At 43.6% G+C, this 19,125-nt stretch overlaps 1 protein-coding gene across 1 annotated transcript in view; it reads left to right on the top strand.

Annotated features, from left to right (window-relative positions):
- Positions 1-7,238: 7,238 nt before the first annotated feature.
- Positions 7,239-19,125, top strand: part of LOC120053580 (protein FAM214B) — a 46,156-nt gene continuing 34,269 nt past the window's right edge. The window contains exon 1 of the mRNA XM_039000715.1: positions 7,239-7,620. The gene's annotated coding sequence lies outside the window, so the exon portion shown is untranslated. The remainder of the gene's footprint in view (positions 7,621-19,125) is intronic.

Consider the following 19,125-nt stretch of genomic DNA (forward strand, 5'->3'; position numbering starts at 1 on the left):
TCCTGACTCCAATTAGCTTTTGGAGAAGTCATTAGCCTAGGGGTTCACATACTTTTTCCAACCTACACTGTGAATGTTTAAATGATGTATCGATATAGACAAGAAAAATACAATAATTTGTGTGTTATTAGTTTAAGCACACTGAGTTTTTCTATTGTTGTGACTTAGATGAAGATCAGATCAAATTTGATGACGAATTTATGAAGAAATCCAAGCAATTCCAAAGGGTTCACATATATTTCTTGCCACTGTATGCTGATTATTCAACCATATACGCATCTGTCACTGAAACCCTTAACAAAGAGTTGCAGTCTGTTTTAGAATCGGTGGCCAGAAATAAACTGGTCCTGAACATCTCTAAAACTAAGAGAATTGTATTTGGTACAAATTATTAATGTTTTGGAAATTCCAAATAGTTTCCATAGTCAAGCACTGACACATAGCACTGACACACAGACCTACCTCACCAGACATCCCACCAGGGGTATTTTCACAGTCCTCCGGAACAAATTAAAGGAAACGTACAGTGTTATACAGAGTCAGGAGTGCATGGAACTCCCATCTTATATAGCTCAAGTGAACAGCAAACTTGGTTTCAAAAAAACAAATAAAGCAACACCTCACGGCACAACGCCTCTCCCCCATGTGACCTACTGGTTGTGTGTATGTACTGACATGTGACCTACTGGTTGTGTGTATGTACTGACATGTGACCTACTGGTTGTGTGTGTGTACTGACAGGTATGTGTTCCTGATAGATGTACACACACTACATGTTAATGTTTCTAAATGCATGTCAATTGTAATGTCTTTTGTCTCCAATGTCTTTTTTGTTATGTGTCGGACCCCAGTAAGACTGTCGCTAATGGCGTCGGCTAATGGGGATCCTAATAAATCACACCGCTGGGTTAGCCAGGCTAATGGGGATCCTAATAAATCACACCGCTGGGTTAGCCAGGCTAATGGGGATCCTAATAAATCACATCACACTGCTGGGTTAGCCAGGCTAATGGGGATCCTAATAAATCACACCGCTGGGTTAGCCAGGCTAATGGGGATCCTAATAAATCACACCGCTGGGTTAGCCAGGCTAATGGGGATCCTAATAAATCACACCGCTGGGTTAGCCAGGCTAATGGGGATCCTAATAAATCACATCACACCGCTGGGTAAGCCAGGCTAATGGGGATCCTAATAAATCACACCGCTGGGTTAGCCAGGCTAATGGGGATCCTAATAAATCACATCACACCGCTGGGTTAGCCAGGCTAATGGGGATCCTAATAAATCACACCGCTGGGTTAGCCAGGCTAATGGGGATCCTAATAAATTACACCGCTGGGTTAGCCAGGCTAATGGGGATCCTAATAAATCACACCGCTGGGTTAGCCAGGCTAATGGGGATCCTAATAAATCACACCGCTGGGTTAGCCAGGCTAATGGGGATCCTAATAAATCACATCGCTGGGTTAGCCAGGCTAATGGGGATCCTAATAAATCACACCGCTGGGTTAGCCAGGCTAATGGGGATCCTAATAAATCACACCGCTGGGTTAGCCAGGCTAATGGGGATCCTAATAAATCACATCGCTGGGTTAGCCAGGCTAATGGGGATCCTAATAAATCACACCGCTGGGTTAGCCAGGCTAATGGGGATCTTAATAAATCACACCGCTGGGTTAGCCAGGCTAATGGGGATCTTAATAAATCACACCGCTGGGTTAGCCAGGCTAATGGGGATCCTAATAAATTACACCGCTGGGTTAGCCAGGCTAATGGGGATCCTAATAAATCACATCGCTGGGTTAGCCAGGCTAATGGGGATCCTAATAAATCACACCGCTGGGTTAGCCAGGCTAATGGGGATCCTAATAAATCACATCACACCGCTGGGTTAGCCAGGCTAATGGGGATCCTAATAAATCACACCGCTGGGTTAGCCAGGCTAATGGGGATCCTAATAAATCACATCACACCGCTGGGTAAGCCAGGCTAATGGGGATCCTAATAAATCACACCGCTGGGTTAGCCAGGCTAATGGGGATCCTAATAAATTACACCGCTGGGTTAGCCAGGCTAATGGGGATCCTAATAAATCACACCGCTGGGTTAGCCAGGCTAATGAGGATCCTAATAAATCACACCGCTGGGTTAGCCAGGCTAATGGGGATCCTAATAAATCACACCGCTGGGTTAGCCAGGCTAATGGGGATCCTAATAAATTACACCGCTGGGTTAGCCAGGCTAATGGGGATCCTAATAAATCACACCGCTGGGTTAGCCAGGCTAATGGGGATCCTAATAAATCACACCGCTGGGTTAGCCAGGCTAATGGGGATCCTAATAAATCACACCGCTGGGTTAGCCAGGCTAATGGGGATCCTAATAAATCACATCGCTGGGTTAGCCAGGCTAATGGGGATCCTAATAAATCACACCGCTGGGTTAGCCAGGCTAATGGGGATCCTAATAAATCACACCGCTGGGTTAGCCAGGCTAATGGGGATCCTAATAAATCACATCGCTGGGTTAGCCAGGCTAATGGGGATCCTAATAAATCACACCGCTGGGTTAGCCAGGCTAATGGGGATCCTAATAAATCACATCACACCGCTGGGTTAGCCAGGCTAATGGGGATCTTAATAAATCACACCGCTGGGTTAGCCAGGCTAATGGGGATCCTAATAAATCACACCGCTGGGTTAGCCAGGCTAATGGGGATCCTAATAAATCACACCGCTGGGTTAGCCAGGCTAATGGGGATCCTAATAAATCACACCGCTGGGTTAGCCAGGCTAATGGGGATCCTAATAAATCACACCGCTGGGTTAGCCAGGCTAATGGGGATCCTAATAAATCACACCGCTGGGTTAGCCAGGCTAATGGGGATCCTAATAAATCACACCGCTGGGTTAGCCAGGCTAATGGGGATCCTAATAAATCACACCGCTGGGTTAGCCAGGCTAATGGGGATCCTAATAAATCACACCGCTGGGTTAGCCAGGCTAATGGGGATCTTAATAAATCACACCGCTGGGTTAGCCAGGCTAATGGGGATCCTAATAAATCACATCACACCGCTGGGTTAGCCAGGCTAATGGGGATCCTAATAAATCACACCGCTGGGTTAGCCAGGCTAATGGGGATCCTAATAAATCACACCGCTCGGTTAGCCAGGCTAATGGGGATCCTAATAAATCACACCGCTGGGTTAGCCAGGCTAATGGGGATCCTAATAATTCACACCGCTGGGTTAGCCAGGCTAATGGGGATCTTAATAAATCACACCGCTGGGTTAGCCAGGCTAATGGGGATCCTAATAAATCACACCGCTGGGTTAGCCAGGCTAATGGGGATCCTAATAAATCACATCAAATACTGTAACTGTACAAATAGCTACAGGAACAGAATTGTTTGAGGATTCCAAAGACAGACACTTGTGTCTGGTTGGTCACAGCATCAGAAATATGAAACATTCTGTTTCTCCTTTCTCCTGCCTCACTCTGTCTCCTGTTCCACTCCTTGGCCTTGTGTCCCATCAAGTCTCTTCTCATGGGGAAATGTGCCTCTACATATCAACTGAATACTGTTAAAGCCCTGTGTGAGGACAGATTGACTGTGAGATTCTCTCAGGCTGTCTAAGGAGAATAAACTATACTCACTCAGTGCTGTGACACCATAGGGAAGGAGAAAACCAAAGGCCACACCAAACATCTCAGAGTTGTAGGTTTCACGCCTAATTCCTAGCCTCGTAAGATCATCCTCATCATGGATTCAATCTGTGTAGTGAAACGGAATGTAAACTTGCCAAATCAGGATGCTAGTACAAGGCTAGTTTCTTCCATGCTCAACCAGCTCACTACTCCTCCACTGTGATGATACCTTTATGCAATCACACAGGCGAAGAGATGTACTGTACACTTCAACACTACCCGTGGAGGGAGAGGGAGTCACATCATCATGTTTATGGGTCTACATCCTGTCTGGCCAAGATGGATTGTGGGAGTCGAGATGGAGGGCATCTCCAGCAGAATCCCGATTGTATGATGGAGTGTTCTTGTCCTTTAAACCAAGCACTGTTTTTCATTCCTTTTATACACATTTCAATTTAAAACTACCTGTGGGCTTGATTAGATGATATATAAGACATTTGTTTTTATGGAGGAGATAGAATAGATCTTCTGTTCACTAATTTAGCCCTCATCCAACGGCTAAATCCGTGTTGATCCTGAATGGGATTGTGACAATATTAGCATGCTAGCCATTAGCCTCTGGACCAGCGACAGGTAACTGCCAAAATAATGGAAACACATGAGTAAATGAGGGATACAAAGTATATTGAAAGCTGATGCTTCCACACACACAGGTGTGGATCCTGAGTAAATTAATCAATGAACATCCCATCATGCTTAGGGTCATGTATAAAAATGCTGAGCAGGCCATTATTTGGGCTACCATGGCTATGTCCCCATAGGATGCACAGGGCACGAGTGGTCACTCAATGGTTTGATGAGCATGAAAACCATGTAAACCATAGGCCATGGCCGTTTCAGTCACCAGATCTCAACCCAATTGAACACTTACGGGAGATTCTGGGGAGGTGCCTGAGACAGCGTTTTCCACAACCATCAACAAAACACCAAATTATGGAATTTATTGTTTTGAAGAATATTGTCGCATCCCTCCAATTGAGTTCTAGACACTTGTAGAATCTATGCCAAGGTGCATTGAAGCTGTTCTGGCTCGTGGTGGCACAACGCCTTATTAAGACACTTTATGTTGGTGTTTCTTTTATTTTGGTAGTTACCTGTAGGTCCCAATACAACATAATGACACAAGTTGAGAGGCACAGGGACAGCCATGGAGCAGCGGCCCTCGGATGAAGAGACATTTAGGCAGTAGACACAAGGTTGCTGTTTCAACCTCCGGACAGAGCTGGACAGTATTTTTTTACACTTATTTCAATATTTTCTTCTTCTTCTTTTTTTTAACACCCGTTTTAATATTAAGTCAACTGTTTTATCATGTCTATGTATTGAAACATGGTTGGTAATAGAGAAAGATGTTAGACTTTTACAATGAGTCACTTAACATTACACCGGTTTGCTGGTCTTTAGTGATATGTTATATTAGAGAGGAGTCATCTATTTTAGACCACAGGAGAAATATCCGATTGAAATAGCTTCTCCTTACTAAGGGGAAACAGAATCTGATCGGAGAGCTACAATAGAAAAGAGATGACATGTATAGCCATTGATTTAGAGCAGGTGCTAGATGTCAGTCAAGTGTTTAATAAAAGGTGAAAAAGGAGCTCCAGTCTGCACACTGATTACGCTCCCATGTGAACGTATTAGACAGAGATTTAGTGGTCGAAAACAATGTCTAACGCATTCACATGAAAGCAACAACAGACACATCGTTAGCTCTGACAGCTTAGAGCTCCAACACAGCTGCATGACAGACAGAGACTGTATGTGTAGTAGCAAGCAGTATTATCGGAGATGTCAACAGTACATGTACTATCCAGGAGAGGGTGCTACAAACACATCATTCTCAAATTCAAAAACACTGCTGGCAAGTTACCAAACTGAATGTGGGACAGGTTTTTTGTTGTTGTTCATGCATTTTACAACAATCAAAAGGCATTCCTTTACCATAAATACAATTTATAAATCATTTCTGATGTTTTTTTTTAAAGACACAGGCAATGATCTATCCCATATCACAACAAGGGTCCGCTATGTGCAATGGAATCAATGGGATAGTCCCAAAAGTACAACACAAATTCAAGTACAGCACAACAAAGTATGTCAAGTAGGCCAATTTTTCAAGTAGGCTTGGCCAGGCAAGGTCAGCAGCATTTGTTATTGTTGTGCTATTAGACAAGTAGAACTGAGTTGGCACAGAAGGCCCACTGGAGTCGGCTGCAAATTAGATACCATTCCAAGCCTGGGTGAAAGTCTGTTGTGCAATCATTCCAACTCCTTGTCAATAATTTTCATGCCAAACGTGGTTGTCATTACAATGACAACAATGGACTTGGCAGATCTGGGACCAGGCTATACAATTCCAGAATATGTCAAATATGTTGTAGGCTAGGCCTATGCTCCAGGCCAGGCAGGCCTGTAGTGATGGGGCCTGAGGCAGATAGGCCAGCTGGGCGTGCTCGCCTTGGGCCTGGTAACCAGGGCCTTATGCCAGGGTCCTTGCTATTCGGAATCCTTGGGACGTCCCTACCCCATTGAAGTTGTAATTTAAAATGGTTAGGGTTAGGTAAGGGATAATGTTAGGGTTCAGAATAAGGACGTCCTAAGAATCCCGGATATCACTAACCCTTATGCCAGGGCCCAGTCAAGGGCGTGGTGGAAATGACTAAGCCGACTGAGCCCAGTCCGTATTGGGCTGCTTACTGGCTGCTACTGATGATCTATTCTTAGCTGTATGAGAACATGGCAATGGTTCCTGAACCCTCCTACAGTAGCTCCTTTAAAAATCGCTGTTGAAAACAGACAGGATTAAATTGTGCAGTGACAGTAGGCCTCTGTCATCATCGATTAACTGTCAAGTCGTTGAGCGCTTGAGACAGCAAATGTTCGAAGGCTATCGGAAACGTTAATTGTATAATGGTTAGTACTTTCAAGGATTTAAAGATTTAAAGTGGCTTTTGTGAAAGGATTGATGTAGGCCTCTGTGGGTTAAGGCCTCAAGCTAGAGGTCTTCACAGGTCCACCTGAACCTGAATACTCGAGCTGGACCGGGTCCAAAATTCTAACTTTTCCCTTGGGTCCTGGTCGGGTCCTGTTTGATTGTCATCGGATCCTGTTCTCGGGTCCGTTCGGGTCCAGGTACCCCTTTAAAAAAATATATTGGGTCTATTCGGGTTCGGGTCTGATTGTCCTGGGTCCGTCCAAGTCCAACTTTTTGGACCGAGAAGACCTTAAACTCTATTTCTCTCTAGTTTGCTTTCTGCAACAGGGAGAGGCAAGGGACGTGTACTAGCACGTGTACTGGGCGTGTCTTAGCCAAACGTTGCCAACCCCTGAGCCAATGATATTATGAGATATTTGAATATATTTGTTTATTCAAACTCCGTCTGAATACTGAGCTCTGGTTGGTTCGTGGAAGTCCAACTGACCAATCGCTTAAATGACAGGTGCCCAGCTGGCCGTAAACCCCGCCTCCTATTGACTTTTCAGCAAACCCCGGAAACATCGTTCTTTAAAGGGACACTGATCTATTTCATGGCGGAGGTCTTCGATGAGCACAGCTGAAGCGCAGAAAAGCAAATACGAAATACGAGCGACGTAGCCAGACAGCAAGCAAAAGAGATAGCTAGTTGTGTTCAGAGAGAAGAGGAGAGACGACAAGACGGATTTTTTTCAATTTTATTTCCGATGACCGACGCTGCAACCAACCTTTCTTCAAAGCTAGCTAACGTTTCTATAGCAATCCTATCTTTGAATTTAAACAGAGACGTTTGATGTGAAGTCGGCCAGGGTTGTCCTACAGCGAAAATAAAAGGCCAAAACTGCGTTTCTGAGACGAAGGGAATGTCTAATTAACATCCCTGTACGTGTCAAGCTTGTCATTCCCTTCGTGTAGGTGCTAGTTACTGCGCTGGTGAGTAAACAAAGCGTTTTCATGTTCAGTGAATTCTGTTCTTATTCCTTCCCTATGCTGGAAACTAGGTGGCTAACGCTTGTTTAACGGCTTACATTTAGGATTTATCGTGTAAAAACACTGTCGATATTGTAATGACTTTATAATAACCACATTTGTATTTCATGGTTATAAATGTGAACAGTGGTCTTTGTGGAAAACAGACAAATGATGCAAGGCAGCTGGCTACATGGTAGTTTATAACTTTTTATTATTGCATTATTTTCTTTGCCATTTGAAATACCAGACAAGCCCAGAATACAATGTCATGACACACACACTGTATGTCTGCCAACGGGGCGTTCCTCTGCTTTGTTTGCCATCCTCCTCCTTAACAAAAAAAAACTTGTGCGTGCGTGTGCAGAATAAGAACAAGGAGATGAGGTCCAATCCCGCGCGCGCGCGCGCGCGTGTGTGTGTGTGTGTGTGTGTGTGTGTGTGTGTGTGTAAAGCACACAGTCTGCAATCCGTGCATGCCTTGCCTTAACTACATACAGATGCAATGCATTTTGCGTAGTACTGTCTGTAGGTCGTAGCCTATGTGCGCGAGGGAGGGGCGTGAAACTCACTACCACACACACACACGCCATACATCTTTTTGAGTTGGTGACGGTAACATGGCGGTGGAATAACCTTAATAATATTGCTCTGCATCTCTGCATCTATCTAGCTGCATCTCCTCTTATGGAACAATGAAACCAGGGGGGAACACCCCCCCCCCCCCTGGTTTCATTGTTCCATAAGAGGAGATGCAGTGGGTATGCATTGGAGGGAGGCTGTCCACTGGGACACCACACCTGTGGTCCAATGTACTGACTCGAGCTACAATGCCACAGTTATTACTGCTGCTATGTTGCATAACTGCATTGTTGCAGTAGGCTAGTAGCCTTTGCTACTGTGATAAGAAGTGCAGTGACGTAGAGGTGTGTGATTGAGCAGAGCTGCAGGGCCCTCTTTGTATTCACCAACATGGCAAGATAGCATTGGCAAACACATTACACATATACACACACACACATTATATACACGCACAGTCTTTACAGTACCAATATACAAAGACACAGCATGCAGGCACACACACAGTAAAAACTATACTCATATAAAATACACACTCAACTATGTGTAACGGATGTGAAATGGCTAGCTAGTTAGCGGGTACGCGCTAGTAGCATTTCAATCAGTTACGTCACTTGCTCTGAGACTTAAGTAGTGTTGCCCCTTGCTCTGCAAGGGCCGCGGCCTTTGTGGAGCGATGGGTAACGATGCTTCGTGGGCGACCGTTGTTGATGTGTGCAGAGGGTCCCTGGTTCGCGCCCGGGTCGGGGCGAGGGGACGTACTAAAGTTATACTGTTACATATGCTCAAATACAATGCACACACACATCAGTGGCTTAGCCAGAAATTTGTTGGTGGGTGTCCCTGCAAACATAATGTACTTTTTTTTTTTTCTCTCTCAATCTGATTGGGTGGGCCTGGCAGGGTCTACGCCCTTGACACACACACACCTCCGTGCACTTCCTTATCTGACCTGCACATATGCAGCACTGGGACAAGCACCTCCTCCCTCTCTTTCTTTTCAATTCAATTTCAATTTAAGGGGCTTTATTGGCATGGGAAACAGATGTTTACATTGCCAAAGCAAGTGAAATAGATAATCAAACATGTGTTTACAGTAAACATTACACTTACAAAAGTTCCAAAAGAATAAAGACATTTCAAATGTCATATTATATGCAAATAGTTAAAGTACACAAGGGAAAATTAAATAAACATACATTTGGGTTGTATTTCAAATGGTTTTTGATCTTCACTGGTTTCCATTTTCTTGTGGCAACAGGTCACAAATATTGCTGCTGTGATGGCACAGTGTGGTATTTTACCCAGTAGATATGGGAGTTGATCAAAATTGTGTTGTTTTGAATTCTTTGTGTTTCTGTGTAATCTGAGGGAAATATGTGTCTATGGTCATACATTTGGCAGCAGGTCAGGAAGTGCAGCTCAGTTTCCACCTCATTTTGTGGGCAGTGTGCACATAGGCCACCGTAGGCAGACCTGGCTCTCAAGAGAAGATAGGCTTTCTCAATAGCAAGGCTATGCTCACTGAGTCTGTACATAGTCAAAGCTTTCCTTAAATTTGGGTCAGTCACAGTGGTCAGGTATTCTGCCACTGTGTACTCTGTTAAGGGCCAAATAGCATTCTAGTTTACTCTGGGGGTTTTTTGTTTATTCTTTCCAATGTGTCAAGTAATTATCCTTCTGTTTTCTCATGATTTGGTTGGGTCTAATTGTGTTGCTGTCCTGGGGCTCTGTGGGGTCTGTTTGTGAACAGATCCTCAGGACCAGCTTGCTTAGGGGACTCTTCTCCAGGTTCATCTCTCTGTAGGCGATAGCTTTGTTATGGAAGGTTTGGGAATCGTTTCCTTTTAGGTGGTTGTAGAATTTTAACGGCTCCTTTCTGGATTTTGATAATTAGTGGGTGTCGGCCTAATTCTGCTCTGTATATATTTGTTGTTTTACGTTGTACACAGAGGATATTTTTACAGAATTCTGCATGCAGTCTCAATTTGGTGTTTGTCCTCTTCTGTGAATTCTTGGTTGGTGAGCGGACCCCAGACATCACAACCATAAAGGGCAATGGCTTCTTTAACTGATTAAAGTATTTTTAGCCTAATTGGTACGTTGAATTTTTTTCCTTTTGATGGCATAGAAGGCCCTTCTTGCATTGCTTTCTCGCTCTCTCTCTCTTGTTCTCTCCCCCACTCTCAATTTCCGTCTCTCCTTCTTTTTCTTTTATCATGTTAAAACCAGTGGGCATTGTCCTCAGCGGTGAATGACCAGCCTGATCACAAGAAATAAACAGCGATTTCGAACACTTGAAAAGGTCCTAAGAACTTCGATATACACACATAGAAGCTATATCTACAGTTGAAATCAGAAGTTTACATACACCTTAGCCAAATACATTTAAACTCAGTTTTTCACAATTCCTGACATTTAATCCTAGTAAAAATTCCCTGTCTTAGGTCAGTTAGGATCACCACTTTATTTTAAGAATGTGAAATGTCAGAATAATAGAGAGAATTATTTATTTCAGCTTTTATTTCTTTCATCACATTCCCATTGGGTCAGAAGTTCACATACACTCAATTAGTATTTGGTAGCATTGCCTTTAAATTGTTTAACTTGGGTCAAACATTTCGGGTAGCCTTCCACAAGCTTCCCACAATAAGTTGGGTGAATTTTGTCCCATTCCTCCTGACAGAGCTGGTGTAACTGAATCAGGTTTGACGGCCTCCTTGCTCGCACATGCTTTTTCTATAGGTTTGAGGTCAGGGCTTTGTGATGGCCACTCTAATACCTTGACTTTGTTGTCCTTGAGCCATTTTGCCACAACTTTGGAAGTATGCTTGGGGTCATTGTCCATTTGGAAGACCCATTTGCGACCAAGCTTTAACTTCCTGACTGATGTCTTGATCTTGCTTCAATATATCCACTTAATTTTCCTCATGATGCCATCTATTTTGTGAAGTGCACCAGTCCCTCCTGGAGAAAAGCACCCCCACCACATGATGCTGCCACCCCTGTGCTTGGTTGGGATGGTGTTCTTCGGCTTGCAAGCCTCCCCCTTTTTCCTCCAAACATAATGATGGTCATTATCGCCAAACAGTTCTATTTTCTTTGTACCTGTTTCCTCCAGCATCTTCACAAGGTCCTTTGCTGTTGTTCTGGGATTGAAATGCACTTTTCGCACCAAAGTACATTGATCTCTAGGAGACAGAACGCGTCTCCTTCCTGAGCGGTATGACGGCTGCATGGTCCCATGGTGTTTATACTTGCGTACTATTGTTTGTACAGATGAACGTGATACCTTCAGGCGTTTGGAAATTGCTCCCAAGGATGAACCAGACTTGTGGAGGTCTACAATTGTTTTTCTGAGGTCTTGGCTGATTTCTTTTGATTTTCCCATGATGTCAAACAGAGGCCCTGCGTTTGAAGGTAGGCCTTGAAATACATCCACAGGTACACCTCCAATTGGCTCAAATGATGTCAATTAGCCTATCAGAAGCTTCTAAAGCCATGACATTATTTTCTGGTGTTTTCCAAGCTGTTTAAAGGCACAGTCAACTTAGTGTATGTAAACTTCTGACCCACTGGAATTGTGATACAGTGAAATAATCTGTCTGTAAACAATTGTTGGAAAAATTACTTGTGTCATGCACAAAGTAGATGTCCTAACCAACTTGCCAAAACTATAGTTTGTTAACAAGAAATTTGTGGAGTGGTTGAAAAACGAGTTTTAATGACTCCAACCTAAGTGTATGTAAACTAAGTGTATATCTCATATATATATATATATATATCAAATTAGAGGATTTGGCTATTTCAGCGACACCCGTTGCTGACAGGTGTATCAAATTGAGCACACAGCCATGCAATCTCCATAGACAAACATTGGCAGTAGAATGGCTTTACTGAAAGCTCAGTGACTTTCAACATGGCACCTTCATAGGATTCCACCTTTCCAACAGTTTGTCAAATGTGTAAACCTTGCCGCCATTGGACTCTGGAGCTGTGGAAGTTCGTTCTCTGGAGTGATGAATTACGCTTTAATATCTGGCAGTCCGAAGAACTAATCTGGGTTTGGCAAATGCCAGGAGAACGCTACCTGCCTCAATGTATAGTGCCAACTGTAAAGTTTGGTGGAGGAGGAATAATGGTAAATGGTCTGTTTTTCATGGTTCGTGCTAGGCCCCTAGAATGTCATTGTACGCTACAGGATACAATGACATTCTAGATGATTCTGTGCTTCCAACTTTGTGGCAACAGTTTCGGGAAGGCCCTTTCCTGTTTCAGCATGACAATGCCCCCGTGCACAAAGTGAGGTCCACGCAGAAATGGTTTGTTGAGAATGGTGTGGAAGAACTTAACTGGCCTCCACAGAGCCCTGACCTCAACCCCATCGAACACCTTTGGGATGAATTGGAACAACCAACTGCGAGCCTAATCGCCCAACATCAGTGTCCAACCTCACTAATGCTCTTGTGGCTGAATGTAAGAAAGTCCCCACAGCAATGTTCCAACACTTTAGATTTGTATTTTGTGACAAATGGAATTTATTTATTTGATCACAATAGTAGACATTGAACTGGCTACAATTCTGTTGTTGGCCGATGGTAGCTACAGCTAGGCACATGCTAACCTGAGTACTAGCAACAGTAACAGTTAATCCAGGTATAATGGCTAACACAAACATTGGCTACCATGATATCCTGCAAGTTATGTCAGCCAGTTCTGCACAAATAAAGACCTACCTTGAAATACACAATAATAAATCCCGATTGGTATTTGACCATTCAATTCTGCAAAACGTGCAGTGTTGTTGTAGCTTGCTAGGTAGCTTGCTAGGTTATTCCATCCCAAAGCACAATGCCATATCAGAGTGGGCCAGTTCGTTTTGCACGGCCCGATGCACTTCGATTACTAGCAACATAACATGACAAACTCTTTTGGTCACTTTAGTACCTACTTACTTACCTGATTGGCCTCAGTCACCAAAGCCACCAGCAGGACGTTCCTTTCTTGACATCCTAAGCCGCAATGTATTGTTGGTGAATGAGTTTTTTTTTTTTTTTATGTGATTGAAATTTGCAAAAATAGAAGTGTGCAATTATTTGTCTATACATTGTTCCATAAAGATGATTTTACATTGGTTATATTAGACTTGTGGAATATTAATTGTGCAACCTTTCCCCAAAGGTCTGTCTGTTTTTATTTTACCTTTTATTTAACTAGGCAAGTCAAAATTTGATTTGATATAAAGAACAAATTCTTATTTTCAATGACGGCCTAGGAACTGTGGGTTAACTGCCTTGTTCAGGGGCAGAACGACAGATTTTTACCTTGTCAGCTCGGGGATTCGAACTTGCAACCTTTCGGTTAGTAGTCCAACGCTCTAACCACTTGGCTACCTGCCGGTCTGTCCGTGATAGAGATTCTCAGCTTTTCTTGACATCTCACTCCACAAAGCAAGTCCTGCAGGCTCTGGTGTTATCTTATCTACAATGCCCAGAACAGAGCAACACATTGTAATCATATGACTGATATCAATACTTTGCATGCCAGTCTCTCTTGGCTAAGAGTTGAGGAAAGACTGACTGCTTCACTTCTTGTTTTGTAAGAAACAGTCATGTGTTGGAAATTCCAAATTGCTTGCATAGTCAACTTACACACACACACAGCACTGCCACACACACTTACCCCACCAGACATGGCACCAGGGGTCTTTTCACAGTCCCCAAATCCAGAACAAATTCAAGACAGCGTACAGTATTATATAGAGCCGTTATTGTATGGAACTCCCTTCCATCTCATATTGCTCAAGTGATTTAAAAAAACAGAAAGCAACACATCACGGCACAACTCCTCCCCCAGATGACCTACTTTTTGTGTGTATGTATTGACATGTATGTGTAACTGATACACACACACACACACGTTAATGTTTTTAAATGTACAGTACCAGTCAAAAGTTTGGACACACCTACACATTCAAATGTTTTCACTATTATTCTACAATGTAGAAAATAGTAAAGACATCAAAAACTCTGAAATAACACATATGGAATCATGTAGTAACAAAATGTGTTAAACAAATCAAAATATTTTTATTTGAGATTCTTCAAAGTAGCCACCCTTTGCCTTGACAGCTTTGCACACTCTTGGCATTTTCTCAACCAGCTTCATGAGGTAGTCACCTGGAATGCATTTTAATTATCATGCGTGCCTTGTTAAAAGTTAATGTGGAATTTCATTCCTTCTTAATTACTTTGAGCCAATCAGTTGTCTTGTGCCAAGGTAGGGTTGGTATACAGAAGATATTTGGTAAAAGACCAAGTCCATATTATGGTAAGAACAGCTCAAATAAGCAAGAGAAACGACAGTCATATCAAATTTTATTTGTCACATGAGCCGAATACAACAGGTGTAGACCTTTACAGTGAAATACTTACTTACAAGCCCTTAATCAACAATGCAGTTTTTAGAAAAAATAAGTGTTAGGTAAAAAAGTAACAAACAATTGATCATTACTTTAAGACATGAATCAGTCAATCCAGAAACATTTTAAGAACGTTGAAAGTTTCTTCAAGTGCAGTTGCAAAAAACCATCAAGCTCTGTGATGAAATTGTCTCCCAAGAGGACCGCCACAGGAATGGAAGACCCAGTGTTACCTCTGCTGCAGAGGATAAGTTCATTAGTTACCAGACTCAGAAATCGGCAACTTACTGCACCTCAAATTGCAGCTCATATAAATGCTTCACAGAGTTCAAGTAACAGACACATCTCAACATCAACTGTTCAGAGGAGACTGTGTGAATCAGGCCTTCATGGTTGAAATGCTGCAAAGAAACCACTACCAAAGGACACCAATAATAAGAAGAGACTTGCTTGGGCCAAGAAACACGAGCAATGGACATTAGACCGGTGGAAATCTGTCCTTTTGGTCTGATGAGTCCAAATTTGTGATTTTTGGTTCCAACTGCCGTGTTTTTGTGAGACGCAGAGTAGGTGAACGGATCTCTACATGTGTGGTTCCCACCGTGAAGCATGGAGGAGGCGGTGTGATTGTGTGGGGGTGCTTTGCTGGTGACAATCTCAGTGACTTACTTAGAATTCAAGGCACACTTAACCAGCATGACAACCGCAGCATTCTGCAGCGATTCGCCATCCCAACTGGTTTGCGCTTAGTGGGACTATCATTTGTTTTTCAACAGGACAATGACCCAAAACGCATCTCCAGGCTGTGTAAGGGCTATTTGACCAAGAAGGGGAGTGATGGAGTGCTGCATTAGATGACCTGGCCTCCACAATCACCCCACCTCAACCCAATTCAAGTGCTCAGCATATGTGTGAACTCCTTCAAGACTGTTGGAAAGGCATTCCAGGTGACTACCTCATGAAGCTGGTTGAGAGAATGCCAATTGTGTGCAAAGCTGTCATCAAGGCTAAGGGTGGCTATTTGAAGAATCTCACATGATTCCATGTGTTATTTCATAGTTTTGATGTCTTCACTATTATTCTACAATGTAGAATATAGTAAAAAAATATATTAAAAAATGTAATGAGTAGGTGTGTCAACTTTTGACTGGTACTGTATGTCAATTGTAAAGTATTTTGTCTGTAATGTCTTTTCGTTATGTGTTGGACCCCAGTAAGACTAGCTGTCTCCATTGGCGTCGGCTAATGGCGATCCTAATAAAAATCTAATCCCAAACCATAGCCCTAATCTTAACCACTCTGAATGAAACCATAGCCCTAATCTTAACCACTCTGAATGAAACCATAGCCCTAATCTTAACCACTCTGAATGAAACCATAGCCCTAATCTTAACCACTCTGAATGAAACCATAGCCCTAATCTTAACCACTCTGAATGAAACCATAGCCCTAATCTTAACCACTCTGAATGAAAACCCTTTGAGTTGTTTCTGTTTTAACCCTGTAACCATGTAGAATTTGTTCTGTAACCACGTGGAATTAATGCATCAAAAAATAGAAGTTCATCCATAATACATCAAATTTTGAAGGAATACTATGAGATCAAAGTTTATTTGTAACGTGCGCCGAATACAACAGGTGTAGACCTTACAGTGAAATGCTTACTTACAGGCTCTAACCAATAGTGCAATTTTTAAGTAAAAAAAAAAAGGTATTATTCGAACATTAGATAAATAAAGACAGTGAATAATAACAGTAACAAGGCTATATACAGTAACGAGGCTATATACAGTAGCGAGGCTATATACAGTAGCGAGGCTACATACAGACACCTGTTAGTCAGGCTAATTGAGGTAGTATGTAGGTATGGTAAAGTGACTATGCATATATGATAAACAAAGAGTAGCGTAAAAGAGGGGTTGGCGGGTGGTGGGACACAATGTAGATAGCCCGGTTAGCCAATGTGCGGGGGCACCAGTTAGTTGCGCTAATTGAGGTAGTATGTACATGAATGTATAGTTAAAATGACTATGCATATTTGATAAACAGAGAGTAGCAGCAGCGTAAAAGAGGGGTTGGGGATCTTGTTTGAATAATCACTTCCTCTTTCGCTCTTTAAATAGCTCTTAAACGCCACACATTATGGAACCAGGCTCGTGACTAGTATACATTAAAAAAATCACACACTACCAAAGTTAAAAACTCTCCACTGGCTGGTTCTGACATGCCCCTTTGTTTTGACTCAACAAAACTTATGTTAGGACACACACACACACACACACACACCGTGCACACACAGTCCTCTCTGTGTGTGGTTCTTGTTAATTAACATACAGTACCAAGGCCCGTGCCAAACCAAACCCCTTTGACTGTCAGACAGACAGAGAGAGAACACAGAGAAGAAAACAAGGGGGATAGACACACACACTATCCCCTACTATTCGTACTACAACACTTGAAATGTCTATCTGTTTTGAAACCTTTTTGCGGGATAGTCAACGAGGGGCTATGTGTTCTGAAGGGGCTTTCTACAAGGTGTTGCAGTATTTTCCAAAGGAATCATAAAGACCCTCCTATTGTGTGTGTATTGATATGTAGACTTCTTGTCCCGTTAAAAAATTTATTCTTGTCTATTAATGTTCTGTATTATGTCATGTTTTGTGTGGACCCCAGGAGAATTACCTGCAGCTTTCGTAAAACGGCTAATGGGGATCCTAACAGAGTGGAGAGGAGGATGTGATGGTTCACCGTGTTGGAGGCAGTGGAGATGTGTGTGTGTGTGTGTGTGTGTATATATATCATACATACTGTACATACATCACCCTCAAGTGTTTGGGAAAGAAGAGATACAGGTCTGTAGTGTTGGTTTCTTGAGGAGTGGAGCGACTCTATCCATCTTGAAGTCAGAGGGGATGCAGCCAGGAAATAGGAATGTCAGAAGGCTTGCACCTTGCGGGGACACACAAAACACTCTTCTTCACTTATTCAGCTGTCCCCATAGGAGTACGCTTTTTGGTTCCAGGTCGAACCCTCTGTGGAAAGGAGGGTTCTACATGTAAACCAAAACAGTTCTACTTGGAACCAAAAGGATTCTACCTAAAATCAAGAAGGGTTCTTCAAAGAGTTCTCATATGGGGACAGGTGGATAACCCTTTTAGGCCCTAGATAGCACCTTTTTTTTAAGTGCACTAAAAACGCCGGGACGGTACCAGGACGAGTGTGTAGGGCCGGGACGGTACCAGGACGAGTGTGTAGGGCCGGGACGGTACCAGGACGAGTGTGTAGGGCCGGGACGGTACCAGGACGAGTGTGTAGGGCCGGGACGGTACCAGGACGAGTGTGTAGGGCCGGGACGGTACCAGGACGAGTGTGTAGGGCCGGGACGGTACCAGGACGAGTGTGTAGGGCCGGGACGGTACCAGGACGAGTGTGTAGGGCCGGGACGGTACCAGGACGAGTGTGTAGGGCCGGGACGACACCAGGACGAGTGTGTAGGGCCGGGACGACACCAGGACGAGTGTGTAGGGCCGGGACGGTACCAGGACGAGTGTGTAGGGCCGGGACGGTACCAGGACGAGTGTGTAGGGCCGGGACGGTACCAGGACGAGTGTGTAGGGCCGGGACGGTACCAGGACGAGTGTGTAGGGCCGGGACGGTACCAGGACGAGTGTGTAGGGCCGGGACGGTACCAGGACGAGTGTGTAGGGCCGGGACGGTACCAGGACGAGTGTGTAGGGCCGGGACGGTACCAGGACGAGTGTGTAGGGCCGGGACGGTACCAGGACGAGTGTGTAGGGCCGGGACGACACCAGGACGAGTGTGTAGGGCCGGGACGACACCAGGACGAGTGTGTAGGGCCGGGACGACACCAGGACGAGTGTGTAGGGCCGGGACGGTACCAGTATCGCTGTACTTGTTAGTATCGTGGCATGGAAACAAAACGTGAAGCAGATTGAACTTGTTTATGAAAACAGCCCTGATGTTGGAAACAAACATCATTATGTTGTCGTCTAGAGTCGCATGTATTAATTTCTCCAAGTTATTGCACACTATGTTACATACAGCAGGTTTTAAATAACCAAAGTGTTTAGTCTGTGTTTTTATTTTTGTCATTGGAAAAATATTGTGACGCTGGTATCGTCGTGTGTGTGAGAGAGACATGGTAACGTCAGTGAGTATGGTTTTCAGTGTAATCTCAAACCTTGTTGATTTATTCCTCGCTGGGCGCAGACGTCAGTTCAACGTCTGGTTTTGATTCACGTTATGTTTTTGTGTCATTGGATTTAGGTTGAAAGTTGGATAAAGAAAAGACCATGACTTTTTGAAAATCCAATCAGTTTTCTACGTCGATAAAACTACATCACACAACTTTTTCCGGGGGTTAAATGACGTGGCAGTAAGGTCTGTGCTTCTATCTCTCTGAGGAACCAGATACCCTAGAATACATACTGTACTCAGCCATTAACTGG

The sequence above is a fragment of the Salvelinus namaycush genome, chromosome 1 (genome assembly GCF_016432855.1).
Source record: "Salvelinus namaycush isolate Seneca chromosome 1, SaNama_1.0, whole genome shotgun sequence".
In the NCBI taxonomy this organism is placed as follows: Eukaryota; Metazoa; Chordata; class Actinopteri; order Salmoniformes; family Salmonidae; genus Salvelinus; species Salvelinus namaycush.